At 34.3% G+C, this 18,510-nt stretch overlaps 1 protein-coding gene and 1 pseudogene across 1 annotated transcript in view; one reads left to right on the top strand and one right to left on the bottom strand.

The window, feature by feature from the left end:
* The window catches only part of COL21A1 (collagen type XXI alpha 1 chain), a 166,960-nt gene that overhangs the window by 13,711 nt on the left and 134,739 nt on the right, over positions 1-18,510 (top strand). The window lies entirely within an intron of this gene.
* Positions 926-18,510, bottom strand: part of LOC105302082 — a 30,754-nt pseudogene continuing 13,169 nt past the window's right edge.

The raw sequence follows: 18,510 nt of genomic DNA on the forward strand, positions 1-18,510 counted from the left end.
ATCTTCAAGTCTTGCTTGCAGCTGCAGGTGGCTTGTCATGAACTCTTGGATTTAGCAATGGCAGAGATCTCTCTGGTCAGGGCTATAGATAGCTCATATCTTGACTGTGAAAATTAGAAGATAACTTTTTCTCAGAGCAGATGCAGCGCTGGGTTTCAGTATCCATTTCCCAGGTGCCTTTGTGCTGCTGCAGCCTGGACCTTGGTACATCTATATAGCATATATATTAATTTATCCATTCAGCAAATATTTTCCAGCTCTTTCTATAGGTTAAACAAGTTCCTAGGGATGCAGCAATAAATAGACGTGATCCCTGTCCTCGAGGACTAATGATCCCTTAGCAAATTCCCCCATGGATGCTCTGGATGTCAGGGTTAGTTGTCATACCACAAAATTCCTAACTCTATTCCATTGCTGCTTAGGGTAGAACATCTACCCTAAGTCGTTGTGGTTGTTCATGTCAATTGCCCCACACTCACTAGTCTGAAGTTTTTTAGAAGCTGTATTTGGATCTATGTTCTCTTCAAAACTGTGATGAGTTCTGTATATATAATGCACATCTGTAAGTTTCTATAAAGTATTTAGACTACGCATGTCATCTTAAACCCAAAACTAAACCAAACAAAAATCCGTGATGAAATCAATTGAATTAACTGAGGATTGACAGAAGGAAGTTGTGGAGGCTTTGGGAAAACCAGAATCAATTATTTTTAGACTACACATGTGAGAAAAAAAGTTAATAATTTTGATCTCTGACTCATTCTAAATGAGTTAATTAAATGAATGTCTGGATAGTTACTGATAGAGGATAGTTAAAGCCATTCGTGCAACTGTGTTTTCTTAACTGTTGCTCTAAATATTCTTAATTTTTAGATGGATAGTGTAATTTCAGATTGGACATTTTTTGGCCAGACTTATTACATTATTAAATGCTAAGCTGAAGTAATGCAGCGAGTTTGCGCATTTTAAATGTTTCTTCATCATCTTGGATGTGACTGCCAAGTTGAATTCCAAATTTCCCTTCTAGTAACCTGCCTTGTTTTTGAGCTTTGGGCTTAAAGCAGCCTACATAAGTTTAGAGAAGCAATTATAATTTCACATTTTCAAACTTGATTTGAATACTGATGATTTAAATTTAAAAATAAATGTGTGTTTGCATTTCACTTTATCCCCTCTTCCATTTTATTCCCAAAGATAAACAGTTATAAAGTTAGTTGCAGAAGAAATTTTTTCCTTTTCCTTTCTTTCATTCTTTCAGTATTGCCAATCCTTAGGCAAGGGAAATCTGCAACCCAAGACTGTCCTCAAGGAATCCACTTACACAGAGCTGTGACCCTTCCAAACTGCAGGGAAGAGGAGATGTATCCTCGCTTCTTTAGAGTGCAAGACTTTGTTACAATTTATTATCCTAGACTCCAGATAGTTTCACATTTTGACTTTTAGTCCTTCAAATGTTCTTCTCCTTCAAAAGTCCTTCTTCTCCTGGAATTTGTTTTCTCAGGGCTGTCTATTGATATATTTTAAGATAAAAGGGGAAAGGAAGAAGGCATATTTTATTATCTGTAAAAGTTACAAGAATGAATTTCAGTTTCTGCAACCATGATTCTTGTTAGGTAGTTTGGAAGTTTTAAAGAGAAAAATACAGGAATTTTGATATATCAAGGAAGGTAGGGGAGGGGCACAGAAACTTCCAAGGAAGCCATTACTATGTGTCACATCACTTTCACAGCAAAGAGATATTGGTAATTATAAAAACATTGAATATGTACTATATGAAAACACAAAAAACAAGAGAAGTGATGAGCCACGATGTTTAATTTCAGTGGCTACTAGGGTGCCTAGTAGTTTGAGATTGGCCGTGATACAGTTTGAGATTGGCTTATGATATAGTTGGGAGATGGGCTATTTCTAATATAATTTTTAAGAAGCAAAATAAACTCTGTAATTGAGCTCTAAATGATCTAATACTAGAGGTAGACACTGTGGAAGATTTCATATGTTTTCGTCATGATTTGCTTCATAGAGGATGTGTCCTCGAACCTGCTTCTTAAAGCACGGTTCACTTTGGACATATGGTTCAGTTTAGACACATATTCTAGTCAGCATAAATCATAGGGCTGGAAATTATCTCATAAATAATTGTTGTTTACAATACAAATATTGTTTACACCAACAATACTTGATACCTCTCTCTCTCTAGCACACATAATGCACAAACTGTCCAATGACAGACACCTCCAATGATGGGACACTTTCAGTCTTAGGGACATCCCCATTTATTAAAAACATTTTCCTTAAACTGAAAACTTCTTCCCTGGAATTTCCAGGCATTGGTCTTAATTCTGTACTCTGGGAGTGACAGGGATAAGTTAATTTCTTTCACGTGGCAGTTTCGCCAGTATTTGAAGACAAGTGAAACATTATATTCTAAAACTGCTTTTCTTTTGCAATAGTTTGGAGTTACATCTCCAGTCTGGTCACCTTTCCCTGGACACAATGAGTTTTGATTCTGACCATTGGTTGCTAAATAGAAAGAGTGTATAGTTCTGTTCTTTTTCTCCCTTGTAGACCAAGAGCAAACTGATTGTTGGCAACCAATTAACACTAATGACTGTAGTTTACCATTAGCTAAATGGAGAGTAGATAGTAAACATTTGAGTTCTTTAATGTTCAAATGATCAAAATGTTCATAAATGAATGTTTCTTTGGTTAGGTTCATATTTTCCTGCAGAACTTTGAAGATTTTGATTTATTGTTTTTTAGGTTCACTTCTGTGATAATCTCTACACAATCTGAATTGTATTTCTTTTTAAATATTCTCCCTATCCCCACTCTCTTCTTATTGTCACAGAAACTCTTAGGATTTTTTTTTTTTTTTTTTTTGCTTTACCCTTTGAATTATGCGTTTTCACCAACATGTATCTAAAAGAGGTCTTTCCCCACCGCCACCCACATTTAAGCAATTTGGTACTTGTGAGACCCATTCAATCTGGACTCAAATTTTTATTTAGCTCTGAAAGCTTTTCATTATTTTTTCATGTCTCTTTTTATTAATTTTCCTTCTGAACTTTTTTTTAAAAAAAAATATTTTGTAAAATCTGTGTCCTTTGCATTGTAATCTGGTAGAATTCTTCAACTTGATTTTCTATCTAGCTACTTCCCTTTTCAACTATTCTCACATATATCTCTGAATATATTAATTAAATTTAAGTTAGTTGTCTTTTTACTGTTATTAACTCTATTTCTATGAGTGTTAGTTACTATATTTGCTGATTTGTGGTCTTCCTCTATGATGCTGGTTTTTACTGAATATTTGTTCAATTTTTTGTGTTTGCAATTTCATATCTACTACTATATGGACTTTTTTTCTGTTTACTACAACTTTCTCATAATGATTCTGTTCACTATAGCTTGCTCCTAATGTAAAGTTGGGCACTGTACTAGTTAGCGTTTTGTCTTCTGAACAGATGCTTTCCATTCCTCTTGGTTTTTGCTAGTGGGGAACCTATCTGAGCTCTGCATTGTCAGTCCAGTCTAAGAGCCCAAACTCATGTCTTCCCATGGATACAAATAGGAAAGAGTTGCCTAAGGCCCAAGAGGCAGCTGTTCTTTCTCATTCACACAAACTGCTCCTGCTCAACCTGAGAGGCACCTACTTCTGTCAGGATACTTTTCCTCCTCCTCTTCTGAGAATCCTTTTTCTTTCATCTTGGAGTAATATTGTTCCTCTGACCTTCCCAGCAATGTAGGCCATGGAGTTGTGAAGGGATCACATTTAGTGTTAATCTGACAATATTCTAAAGCACCTGAAATTGTAGAAAGGAATGATAGTCATTTTGGTACCTGCTTTATTCCTTCTGCTATGAAGTGAACATTTTTAGACCAAGTATTATGTAGACAGTCATTGCTGCTCCTTTAGGCTGTCGGGTGATATGGCTTTAGGGATCTTGTTTGCAATTTCTTCTGAATAGCACTTGGATGATGTAGAGAAATAAGAGCATCTCCTTTTGACTAAAGTTTGGAAGACTGTAATTCTGAGACTCTCTTGGAACTTCCTAGAGAAAGGTCAGTTTTCTAACATGAACAAAATCCAATGCAGCTGTTTCTGCTTTAGACCATCAAATTTGGAAATCAGTGTAGGAGAATATAACCAACTTTGGAGTGAGCAATGAGGCATGAGAATTTTTCACCTCATGAATTTCTTGCATTGTAGGTGTATTTGATAATACTAACAATACTATCTTGAGTTTGTGTATCTTGATCCGTTTTAGAGATCCTTTCTGCAAGAATTCCTGTAAATATTTAATAATAATGTCACTTTCTATAATTCAGTCTCTTTATCACACTAGTCTCACAGGATTTAAAAATATGTTTTGAAACATTGAACACTGTTTTCATTTACCAAGGTGTGAACTAAAATGTTTGCAAACTAAAATGCTTTCTAGTTCTCTTGGGTTGGTTTTCCTAGTAGGTTTCATTATTTACTCAGTTTGAAGTACAGCATTATCAATCTTCAGAATGCCAGGCATAGTTTTATTTAAATGTAAGAATGAAACACATTCCAATGCCCAATTATACCTCCCCCACCCACTCTCTACCGTTTCAGAATATTTGTGCTCGTTTACTCTTGCCATCCTAGTTGACAGGTAATCAAAATTTGACTGCGGTATTTATTTTCTGACTCTCTCTCTCTCTCTCTCTCTCTCTCTCTCTCTCTCTCTCTCTCTCAGTGTGTGTGTGTGTGTGTGTGTGTGTTGGAAAGAACAATGTAAAGAGCTTAAGAAATCCCACATTTTAGGATTCAAAACCATACTGCAAGCATTCAGTTGGATTTGTGTCGTGCTTGTCATTTGTTTAAAAGAAGCAGCATTTTCAAGGAATTATTTTTTTGTCTGATAGCATAGCAAAAAAAAAAAAAAAACTACATTGAAAAGAGAACAATCAGAATGGTACTGTGCATCTGGGCATGTCTTTGGAGCTCTTTGAATGTAATAGAAATGTTATAAGTACAATTATTTTGGTTATAAAATATTGATTTAGGGAAAATTTATAATATATTAGATCTAGTAGATCCAGTTTGGAATAATGGAAAGAAATAACCATTTTGGGGGTTTAAGGGGTGAATTATTCACCTTGTATTTAATGGAATAATTAGGTAAATTATTTAAGAGACTAGAACTTCAGCTAATTTGAAATGGAAGAGCTCCTTCAACTCACTCATCTCCTCATCCCCTGGTTTTATAGAGGAGATGCTGAAGTCCAGCCAGGCTTGTCTTTTTGCCCAGATTCCTGCAGCGTCCTAGTGGCCTTGCTGGGTCTGGAACAGAGATAGTCCAGCTGCTGGTACAATCCTCTTTGCCCCACACCTAGGTGAATAAGGCCAGGAAGGATCTAAATATCGTGACTCATCACTTTTAAACAAGTTACTGTTGCTGCACTGAATATAATGCTTCCTTAATTAACAAATGCAGGATGTTCATTTTTCCATACCAGAGCTTCCTTTAGGATGGTAAAAACTTGCACACTCGTTTATTTTTGTGGATGGTCTTTTCATTTTCCATTCTTTTAAACACAATCATGTTTTATTTGGTTCTCTTGAATGTCAGGATGGTAGATTGTTTTAGTTCACACTGCCTCTTCTTTTCCTCAGGAAACCTCTCTGGCATACCTAGTATATGGCAGTGGAGCCATCTGAGAAGTAAAAAGATTGTACTATATGAAACATTTTGTTTTTCTTGGATGTTTAGCAAGCATTTTCCCTGTAGATACAAAAGACTGGTTTTTGAATGTGCAATGCTATGAAGGGTAGGTAGGAAAAAACAGTGTGTTTGGGAGAAGAGTAGAACACATTAAAATTGGTTGAAACTCTTACATTTAAGTATGCATTTATAAACATTTTACATGCATGATAGAAAGTAAGAGTTTGGATGAATTTGTTTTGGAAATTTGGAACTAAATTGATAAACATTGCACTTTTTCCATAAACAAACATAGAATGTGCATATTTCAAATTTGTATTTTTTTGGTTGTAGATAAGAATGAGAAAATTAGAAACTGAGAATATTTATTCTGTATCAAAGAATTAGATAAAATAGGTATTTTGCAGTTTTGAAATATGCATTCTTCCTTTAAACATCAAAGCATAAGTAAGCAAGATAATCATCCATGACTGTTTTATAAGTTAACAGCAATATAAAGTAAAAAAAATTACTATTATTTATCTTGGTCAAAGATGTTATTTAAATTAATATAAGAATTGTATATATTCCTAACAAACAATTAAATGAGGCTCTGTAGAATTAGGGAAAAGCTTTTGAAACTTAAATTTTTTTTATTTTAAGAGAAATAAAAAGTGAACTCAAAACTTGGAAGGTGCTGAAATATGAGTCACTAAATACGACAGACTAAAATTGGACTAATTTCTTTGAGATTGATATCATGGAGGAAGACCATATTTTTCCCAATCTTTCGTAGTAGTCATAGAACATTGGATTAGAAGAGCTAGTATGGGAATTATATTTCTATATATCTGGATTAGTTGGGGCTCTCATAGAACAACGGCTTTCAATTTTTTTTTTTTTTTACAGGAACCACAGGAAGATATTTCACATTGTGACACATCTGTATTTATTTGATAGACGTATATCATGATATTGTTTCATGATAAATACCTACCTTTTCTGTATTATGCTCATTTTCCCTTTTGTTTCATTCTTTTAGAAAGTACTTGTTGTTGAAAAAAAAAAAGCACTTGTCATGATCTACCAAACTGATTTTATAATCATGATAGGCCATGATTTGCTGATTGAATAGTAATGCCGTAAAAATCCCTCCATAATTCTTTTTTTGGGAGGTGTTGAATTTATAGTCATCATTATTAGCTTTGTTTGCCAAATGCATTCAGTTACATAATGGGTTTACGTCTCCTGATCCACGTTGATTCAGGCCAATGAGTTCAGTAGAAATTGACATATGTTTCTGGACTGAAGCATTTAGTGTCCAGTTTGAGACCCTCCAGAGCTCTTTACCTCTGCATGGTAAGTGGCCATGCTCCTCAGAATGGGTCCCAAATAGAGGAATGTGGAACAGAGCCCTTAGCCAGCCCATAGTGAACCTATAGTATAAGTAAAAAATAATACTTTGTTCTTATAAGGCACTATAATTTTTTGGTGTATTTGCTGCTCATAGCCTAATTTCTCCTGACTGGTGGGGGGTAATTCAATCATGTGCTCGGCTGATGGTGGGAGAGAGTCTTCTTTTGAAATATTGTTTGCCTAAAAACATATAAAAGTTTTAAAATAAGTTTATTATTTCTGACTATAAAACCATATGTGTTTTTTATAGGAATATTTGGAAAACAATGGGAAAGCAAAATGAAAAAATTGTATATTCTGAATACTATTTGGAGGTAATTTTTGATATGTCTATGAAAAAAATATTTTTACTCAGTTTACTACATAGTTATGTGTTTTACTTTTTTCTTACTATTTTTAATGTCATTAAATATTCTTGGAACACATGAATTCCATGCCTCTGTGGTGCTCCATCATATAGATGAACCAGCGTTATTTAGTTACTCTTGTATTGTTAGACATTTAAGTTTTGTTTAATACAAGGACTTTTAACGGTCTAAAATCTCAGCCCTTGGCACTTACTAGCAAATAATAAGCCAGAGTAGCATCCACATCCACTCTGCTCACTCTGCTCAGCATCTGTTGCATCTATCTCCCCATTAGCCCATTTCTGGCACAGAGTGGGTCCATATATTCTGCTGCTGAGTAAACAGTTCCATATGTCCTTATACCTCATTTAGGCTTATATTCAATTTTCTAAAATCTGAAACAATTTTTATTTTCTCTCCTCCATCCCCCAGCAAACAACTTTGGTTTTCCTTCTGACTTCTTGCTATTAGGAAAGGACATTGCCACGTACTAGGTGCTTGAGCCAGAGACTGGGGTCATTCTCAGTTTTCCCTTCCACATAAGTATAATCAATCAAACTTGGCTTGTTTTAACTCCTTGGTCTCTCATCTCTATTCTCACTCCCTCTGTCCTACCTCAGGCCCTCATTGCCTCTTAGTGGCTTTTCTGTTTTCCTGTGCATGGTTCTCCCTTTTGCTACTATAATGAGCTTTCTAAAATATGAACCAGAATGTCACTCCCTTGCTTAAAATTCCTATGAAGAGTCCTAGAATGAGCTTTAAAGACAAAGTTCATTCCTCCTCACTTGATTTAAAAGGCCCTTCATGATTTGCTTCTTGAATACTCTCCCTGTCATTCATTGTCATTCATTTCACTCACTGCCTGCTGTGGGCTGAATTGTGTCTCCTCCAGATGCATATGTTAAAGCCCTAACTTGTATTTGGAGGAAGGCCTATGAGGAGATAATGAAGGTTAAATAAGATCATAAGGAGAATGGGGCTCTGATAACATAGGATGATAGGATTTGCGTTCTTATGAGACATCAGGGAGTTCTCACCTCGGCCCCCAACTCATGCGCCTGTGCACACACATGTGAGGCCTAGTGAGGACACAGCCAGCAAGATGGTGGCCAGCCTACAGAGAGGTCTCACCAGAACGTACCATGTTGGCACTTTGATCTTGGACTTCCAGCCTCAAGAACTGTGAGGAAATGTCCACATCGTTTAAGCCACTCAGTCTATGGTATATTGTTAGGGTAGCCCAAGCTAAGACACTGCTCCCTGCTCCCTACTCCCCACAGATACTTCACTCTAGAAATTGTTACTTCAGAAATGCTGTTTCACTGAGAACATTTCACTCTTTGATGTTTCCAGGCATAATTAGGCACTATCTTCCTATCTTCAGGTTACCTACAAATCCCTGGTTTTCCTTCAAGTCACAGGTTAAACTTTTCCCTACGCTCAGAAAACTTTCCCATCTCCTCTCTGCCAGGCAGATTTTGGTATTCATTTATCCGAGTCCTCTTGTGCCTTAAACACATTTCCATTAACATCTATACTCTTCTATGGTAACTTCATATTTGGTGGTTTTCCACTGAACCCTACATTTCTCGAGGCCATTAACTATGCTTTTTCATCCCGTATCCCCAATATTTAGCACATTGAAAAATAGTAGGTGGTCATAAATATTGTTGAATGAATAGACAAATAATAGTGGTAGTTATTCATGTGTTAACTTTTATCTCTTGAAGATTTTTTCCCACTCTTTTACAATCCAAACACCCAAGCTTCATGTAGTCTTCTTATGAAAACCAGCTGTTAATACAGGATTTGAATTTCATTTACACTGATGTATAAATAACTGATAACCATTTATGTCTCCCAAGGGCATTTCAATTTTAACGGGGATAGAATTCTTTATCTAAAGAAAAAAAATCTTTCTTGGTGTAATTTCAGGCTTAACAAGCATATAAGATTGGTTTTAATCGAGGGTAGAGGTAAAGCTTAAGAAGTTTTCTGTGCTCCAGATTCATACCCCATAAGCTCCGCCTAAACATGAGACCAGGCCTATTACCTGCTAGTTCATTCACAGAATGAACTGGCATGTCAGATTGCACAGCAAATTTATTTTTGTTTCTATTGCACTGCATAGATCATATGAACTTCACATCTGGTAAAAACTTATACGTAAAATGTGCTTCTGCCAAGAATTGCGGTTTTCTGGTACATCCCAGTAACTCTGAGTCAAGGTCACAAAACTAGCATTGCAGAGTTTTGGTAATCTGGAACTTCATTCTGCTTCTAGTTATTGAGAAAGTTGCTCTCTTAGTTCCTTTGAAGACCCTGTAAGTCACCATTATAGGCTTGGAAAAGTACTTGGTGATTCAAAGCCCATTTAACTGTTTGTGGGCTCCTTCTGCAGAAGCCATCTCATAGAAATAAGAATCTTGTCATTCAAAAAAAAAAAAAAATTCCCACAGAAAGTATTTCCCAACTTTTCTTAATGACCTATTTTCATGTCTGATAGTCTCATCAAGTTTCATTTTCATATTAACTTAAATTCTCCCTAATTTAGTTTTGTCACTTGGTTCTGTTTTTCATAGAAGTGAGGAAGAGCAGATTTTTATATAAACTGCAGTACTAAAGATACCAAGCAGTGCATTGTCTCAGAAGAGGAAAGCAAACCAAATAACACTGTCACAAATACAATTCAAGTTAGGTTAGCAAAATGAGGTTTTCTCAATACAGTGTGACCCAAAGCTGACCTGCTAGTTAGACTGGGGGTTTGAAATTTGGTGTGTTGCTTATAGTATCAATATCTCCAGTGAATTCTGTCCTGAAAAGCCTGATAACATTAATATAATTGAGGAACTGGTTGATTTTACATTAATTTAATTCAGAAAGCAGTTAAAACATTTCATGGTAGTTATCTTTTCCTTTGAGGAAGGAGGGGAACAAATACTTAACATCTTGAAAAGTGGAATTATTTAGAAGATGAATCCATGTAAATTAAATGATAGAGGAACATGTGGTGAAAAATTACCTTTCTCTAGTTTCTAGAAAGGAATAATACAATATTCCTTCCATTGTAGGGGAGGAAATCAAGGTGACTTATCTTGGTATACACTTGACTGTAAAAGTTTGGGATTCGGCTATGCTTGATATTTTCAGTATTTTTCTACTGGTGAATGAATTAACCATTGGTAACATTTCTGATGTTGGGTTTAAAAAGTAAATCTCGAGACATATGGATTGTTTGAACAATTCTTTAGTATTTGTTGATTCTTCAAATGAATATTTGAAATAAAGCAAAACTAGGAGATCACAAAATAGTAGACATAATACTGATTATAACTTCTATAAATATCCACAGCTTAAAAAAGATAAGCTACTCTGTTCAATGATTAATATATTTAAAAATTAAAGGTCATGAATATATTTAAAAATTTCAAAATTTTGCCTAGGTTCATATTAGTGACTCATCTTTGCCATTTTTGAAGTTCTTTTCTTTTAAATGAGATTTTTGTGCCCAAACCCTCCAGATTCTTTTATGATGTTGATTATTTTCCTTTCATTGAACACCTGAAAACAGCAACTTCTTTGGCCAGGAACAAGCTGAAAATTCGTCTAAGTGGCAACCTTTAGGCAGCCAAATGCCAGGTCTTCTACCAAGCACTGTAGGCTCCCTTCATACTTGAGCAGAGAACTTAGCTACTTAAAGCTTTTAGATGCCTTTACTGATGAGGCCGTAGCTACCACTAAAAGTGAAATTCTGTGAAGTGTTTCAGAAATTTTGAGTCATTGCTTAACTCAGGAGCAGGTGTTCTGAATCAATGATGATTAGTTGATCTAGTCGTTAGTTTGTTGGTAGCTCAGGGTCTCAAAATGGTTTAATGAAATGGCCAGTTAGTATAGAGGAAGTTGTTTGCTTTAAAAGGAGCCTTAGTATAACTTGTAAATGTTAAAGGAAAATGGAATATTTTAAGGGTTTTGTGGGAGGAAAATTTAACTTGTGGCTTTGAAGGAGTCAGTGGTGTTTAAACTAAATTAGTGGTTAGAGTGATCATTTTCAGAATTTTGAGAAAAGGGAAATCCTTTCTGATTTTTTTTTCTGGAGGTTTAGGATTTTTTCTTTTTTATCTCTGTTTATTGACTTAAGTACTTGTTTTTTACAATTTACATTTCATGGTGTTGTATTCAAGAGTCTAGCTATTCTCCATTATCATCAGTTTCAAGCGAATTAGAAAAAGTGGTTGGTGTGATTTGGTTCACAAGTTATGATATTTAAAACCGTACTTTTGTTAAAAAATTTAAATAGTAGAGTTACATAGAATGGGATACTGTCCAACTGTAATATTTCAGCATAGTTGTCCAAATGAAATCTAATATGTCACTATGTTCATCAAGTGGCTCATATTGACGTGTTTTTTCCAGTAGGGAACTTGGTAAAATTGAGCAGTGTCAGGAAAACAACAGCCCATAATGTCACTGTTTTTATGTTTTGATTCAGTCAAATATGCTGATTCTTAGACACGTCTTTTTTTTGGTATTACATATATATACATTTGGTTTATGTCTATCATGTTCCGAAGAGAATGAGACTTATTAAGTAGCAGTCACATTGAAATAAGGCAGGAAGATATCAGAATGGAAAATATTAAAATAATCAATATTTTTATTTTAATTATGTCTAACACAAACTACAGACTGTAATTTATACTTTTGCCAAAGAAAATTATAAATCTACATAATAAGTAATGGAGTTCATTATACATAGTATCTTGGCCTCTTCATTTTAACATCTACTGAAATTATTGTGCATTTACTATGTTTATGTCAAGAACTGTGAAGGGTCTGCAATTTTACCCTACTTGGAATCTAATAAGTTAGTCTGCCACAGTTTTAGGCTGGCAGAAAGGAGACTCTTGGGTCAGAGAAAAAAGGACTTTCTTACTCACAACACAGCACTCAGCGTCAGATTCCTATTGATTCCTCTTGTCCCTCAAGTCCCGTGAGGTTGATGTGGAGCGACCCAGGTAGATGCTGCATACAAAGTGGTTTATGTCACAGCTGAGGAACTCTGAGCTTAAGAAATCATTTTTTATAAAAAGTATGCTAGCAAATTTGTCCAACATTGTACAGGAGGAAGAAATCATCTCTATTATACTAGGCAGGAAACAAATCTGCCCTCATCTCAGGAGTGAGACACTATCTCCTGTGGTTGTTAGGGATATCTCCCAGCATCCTTGGGACAAAGCTGATTCAAGGGGCACCCAAACATGCAGAATTGTCTGCCAACACCTTATAGTTGAAAAATCAATGAAAAAGCAGAATTTTAATATATACTGCATATCATTTAGTTTTTATCAGGTGGAAATGTTTTTGGCGATCGTCAGGAAGAACCATGGTATATTTTGTTACTCTGGAAATAGCTAATAATATTGCATTCTTGAGCATTTTTGATTTAAAGGTCGTTTACCATGAATGCATTATGCAAATATAGTTTTACACCTATTAAATTTTTATAGTTTTTTGAAATTACAATGTGAAAAATCAATCTAATAGCTATACTTATTATCAAAAATCATTTATTGATGGCTCCAGAAAATTTTAATGCACTGTTTGCCATAAACCTAGTACTTAGAAGAATTTCATATTTTTTTTATTTTTTAAATTTAATGATATAGTTAATTGGAAAAGCAAGTAAATTGATATTTCTGCAAGGCATGTTATAGAATGAAGAATATTATTATGTCTTCCAAATGAAACAGAAATAAAAATATGAAATAAGAAAGTACTGACCTTTTTCTTCATATTATCTTCTTGGAGGATACTTTTACTCTTCCGTGGAAAGAGAAAGGTAAAATCCAGACAATAATTAAAGAAGCAAAGAATATAGGTAAACACATTACTGTTCTCCCTTCTATTGATATTACTGTCAGTCACTATCAGCCTTTCTTCAAATGAACACAACTAATACATAGACTGGTTTTCATGGAAAGTAATCTTGGTAGAACTACTGTTTATCCCAGGAGTGACAGGACCAATCATAGCTTAGCCAGGGATTGCAAAAGTTTTTTTTCTTTCTTTCTTTTTTTTTTTTTTTTCTGAATAGACCAAGGATACCTCTTACCTCAATATGTACCTTTTGAGAAGCATTTAATGAAAAATAAATCTATGAACCATTTACATGAAATCTCTTTGGCATGAGAACAAAAATGTAAAGGATGAGAAAAGTAATGGACATAGGATTAGTCCACTTACCTACCATTGCCAAAGTCATTGTGTAGGCTTAATTTTTTGGAATCAGGGAGTTTAGATCTGTGTGATCCACCTTGAAATTCTCTAACATCTCCTTGGGAGTCCCTTTTGTTTGGAGGAATAAGAGCTTAAACTGAATAAAAATATTTCTGATTAACAATCACATGAAAATCTTCTAGGGTGAAAGCCAAAGAATCTTTTTGTATGTGATTTTTTTCTGAACCTTAAATAGACCCAGATGAATTTTCTTTTAGTACTTTCCTACTCAAGTGATTTAAATGAATGATTTGTCTTCTAATAGGAAGTCTGCATTTTATCATAGAGGTAGATTATATGCCTTAAACCTTACTCCCTAGAGAAGCAGTATCTCTTTTCTATTATATTCTTTGGATGTACTAAAAACTTAGTTCATTATAGGCATGAGATCTTAGAGCTTTGCAGATCTGTGGATTGAGAAACATGACAAATCCAACCACACTATCATCTGAGGTAGTGGAATATAATAAAAATCCTCATATACAACATTATTATGTTTTACCATTAGTTGTCTGTGAAATCAAAATAAAATAGAATGAAAATATTTTCAATTTAGAAAGGACTCTGTTGTTCATGGCCAAAGAATAAAAAGCAAATACGAGCCATGAGAATGAGTGTGGTAGGTTTCTTCCTTTGCTTTTAAATTATTTTTTGTAATGACCTGATCTACTACTTCAAGAATATTTGGTTCCGAAATAGAAGCACAATCTTAGAAATACTGATAATAAAAAAGTACAGTTTATGTCAAGTATGAAACAGAAAGGCTAACCAACAAGTTCAAGTCTTTTTAATATTTTAAACGAACTAATGCATTTTACCTTATTGCATTCTGTTTTGGACAAAAAACTATGAGCATGGTGATTGATTTCTAGTATGAAATCTAAGACTCACAAAGTTCAAATACAGTTTCATTTGTTAAAATCTCCTAATTGCCAATCCTTGAGGGAAACCTCTATTGATTAAATCGGTAATTTTCAGTGGGGTTGATTTGGTCCCCTGTCTACGTCTAGGAACATTTTTGGTTGTCACAACTGGAAGAGAATACTACTGGCATCTAGTGGGTAGAGACCAGGGGTGCCACAAGCTTTGTAAAGTGCACAGGACAGACTCCATGATAAAAACTCATCTGGTCCCAAATGTCAATAGTTAAGAAAACTTGGAGTAAATACACAGTAGTGCATTTAATGCATAAAGAACTACAGAATATCAGCAAGAAACAGATTTTTGCTTCAAGAGCAGCATTGAATTATATAGTAGAGAGCAGGGGTCATAGGACCTCAAAGGGACTTAGCTAAAGTTGTTGGCTCTGCCTTTGTGTGACCAACTTCTTTTAAATCCCTCTGAGCCTCACTGAGTATTGTAAAATAGAACTGATAGTATAGCTCTTATTTCGAGGGCTTGCAGGACTAAATGAAATAAGGTATGTAATTGCTTAATCCATTGCCTGATATCAGAAAGTAGCAATTTGCTTAATCCATTGCTTAATCCATTGCCTGATATCAGAAAGTAGCAATAAAAATTGTCTAAAGACTAAGTTTTCTGTTCTTGGATAAGTTCAAGCAGAATGTGGACAACAGCTCGTATTCCTTCCAACTCTATAAATGTTCAAATGGCATTCCTTCTTTTGTAGTTATACAAAACCATTCTTAAATAAAACATCATATAGCTGATAGTTTTCCTTGAGTCTTTAGTAACTAAGAAATTTTAGGTAAGGTTGACATCAAGGAAGCATAGATAGTAATGATATTGTTCAGTAAGATTAAACTTGCTTTGTATTTTGACACTAAGACATTGACTCTAACTTTTTTGCAAACATGTTCCCTTAGTTCCTATGCTAACTTGTGTTATTTACTTGGATTTCCTCCAGACTATCTTCTGTGTTTTTGTAGCATCAGATTTCTTTGTATATCTGTTGTGTATTCATTGCCTAATCAAGTTATGGCTGGCTAGCTATTTACTCTCCATCTAACATGACATTTATTGAGTACCCCCTGTATACCAGATGTCATGCAATATGTTGTACAAGTATTATGTCATTTGGCAGGCAGACAATAAATGTTCGTTGAATGAATAAATGAACAAATATATGAACCGTAAAGCAATGTTAATTGGATTTCTACTATGTGTCATGGAGTAATACTGTTATTATTAAAAATAAAAAAAATATATAAAATACATCTTCATATTACTCTCCTGAAAGCTCTTAGTTTTGTTGGAGAAACAGAATATATTTATAATAAACTTTCTCTACATAGTTAAGTAGTTTAATTAAAATGGATTATCCATCTTCATAATACCTTAGTGCTTGTCAGACACTCAATAAATATCAGGTATTCAGTAATCACACACTCAGTAAATGTTCAAAAAAAATTGAACATAATACCATTCGGTGAATAGATTATCAAAATTTTATTGCAACAAAAGTCAGCTGCTTGACAAAATGTTACCTTAACTGTGTAATAAAATGGAACTTATCCTGATGATATCACAAAGGATAGATATGCTTCATTAAAGCAATAGATGTTTTATTGCAATTTTTGCTAATTAAATTTTTATAAATCGAATCACTATTTTTTAAATTTTTAAATAATTTTACTTTGTAACAGCTTGTACTACTTTGGCTTTGCATTACTCTGCCCAAGTTGGTCTTTCAATACAAAATTATAAGGTGGGGGCAGGGGGCAACCTACTTTCTCTAGAATAAATTTTTTTCAATGGTAAAATGCCAGTTTTATGACCCTGGTACTAACCTAATCATAGATTTAGCCAGTCACTTGGAATACCTACATACAAACTTAAAGCAGTTTAATTTTTTTCTTCCTGCTTTATGTGAACAGATAGAAATATTGAAATATGTCTGAGATAAATAGCACAAGGAGGAAAATACCTTTAGTTTTACTCCTGAAAATAATACATTTCTATGATTTAAAAATAAATGTGATATAGTAAATTCCAGTTCAAAAACCTCAAACAGGTGTGTTCAATATTTTAGAATATATTCAACATTAAGAGAAGAGGCATAATACTCCAAGTATTAAAAGGCATTTTAAGAAGTTATGTAATAACCCTCATTTCACACAAGGGAAATAGAAATTATTTAAAAAGTGTACTCATGTGATAGGAACTACAGAGTATTATATGTTGGATGTTTTCTCTGTGATTGACATGAATGAGGGGTGCATTTTATTTCCATGTAAGAATGAGCTGTTGCCTTGTGGTGACTGCAGTGACAACACATGGTGATTTTATTAAACAGTTAAGGAAAAGTTTTTGATTTTAAGAAGTGTTGGGAAATGTACTAAAAACAAAATAATAATATGATTAACTACTTTCATGAAGTTATTCTGATGTTTTTCTTATATTTTCTTTTTTACAAAGTGAACTACTTTTATGCCTGGCAATAATGTTACCAAACATTTAGGAGTATAAGACTACTGAATATTCATCAAATATGTTTTCTCTATATTTCAAAAGCAAGGTACCTCAGAAAAGTTTGGGTACCTTCCTAATATTTTGCACCAAGCTAGTGTTCTTTAAATATTTTTAATGCATTTCTGTTTTTAAAAAAGTCCTAAATTGTATTCAGATAGTTTTATAGTACAGATCAAGGAATGAGTTTCTTCTCATTTGAGGATACCAGATTTTTCATACACTGTATAGTATGTCACAGTATATGAAACTCTTGAGCTGTCATTATCACATTTGATACTCATGACAGTGAAATGGATTAGAATTACCCTCTCATCTCTATATACATATGTGGCCTCCAGCTCTGAGAGGGGCCTAATGACTGGGGGTGAGGGGATTACATATCTGATGCTTTGTAGAGCTGAGACTAGAGTGGTATTGTTCTGCTCAGTGTTGAGTAGGTGGAGTTTTCTTGAAGTTCTTACAATACTGCATGTGACTAGAAACCTTCTTCTTGTTTAACCCATAGGCTGACTCCTACAGGTCACTTCTAGAGAAGTGACATTAAACCTTTTCCCAGTTAAGAGAGGCATTACGGATTGGGAAATGGTTTTGGGAACCATTGGACCTAGGTTTTGATATTGGCTCTGTTGCTGCATTTAATATTGGTTAGAATATTTAACCTCAATGAGCCCCAGCTTCTTATGTGTTAAACAATGAAATTGGATGGGAAGGACTTTGTGATAACTTTCAGTCATTTGGTTAATTTTTCCTAAGGGGCAACTTTGCTCCTCTCTTCATAGGGAGTTTCTTGTTTGTTAAATGTATTTAATGCCTTCTCTTATGAGTCGCTGAGAAAAGTCAGTACTTGGTTGTCACTCTGTGGAGCCCACAGTTGAGTTGGATTTTCATTCTAACCTGGTGTTGAGTTAGCTGAGCTAATGTCTTGACTTAATAAATTATTTGACTTCAAATGACCCAATAGTGGGATCCCACCAAATGGACTCCTCTTCGTACACTGGCCCAATTGTCCAGAAAGAGGACACCATTCCATGAAACTCATATAATGTTCATTCATAGAAATCTTATTTTAATGAATGCGAACATACTTCCATCACATATGAGAGTATTACTCTCCAACAGTATTTCTTATTTTGAAATATAACATATTTTATAATTGGCACTCAAACTTTACCTTAAAATGTTTCTTAAAAATATGGACTGGCTATATTTTTATAAGAACTCATACATTTGAAGTTTATATATACCACTGAATATGAATTGTTTCCTTAATATAGGAAATACTTATAAATTGCTTTGGAGTATGTAATTAAGACTCACCTTCTAAATATATAAAATAATTTCCTCATGTACTTAATTTTCAG

This window comes from Pteropus vampyrus, unplaced genomic scaffold (assembly GCF_000151845.1).
Source record: "Pteropus vampyrus isolate Shadow unplaced genomic scaffold, Pvam_2.0 Scaffold260, whole genome shotgun sequence".
Lineage (NCBI taxonomy): Eukaryota > Metazoa > Chordata > Mammalia > Chiroptera > Pteropodidae > Pteropus > Pteropus vampyrus.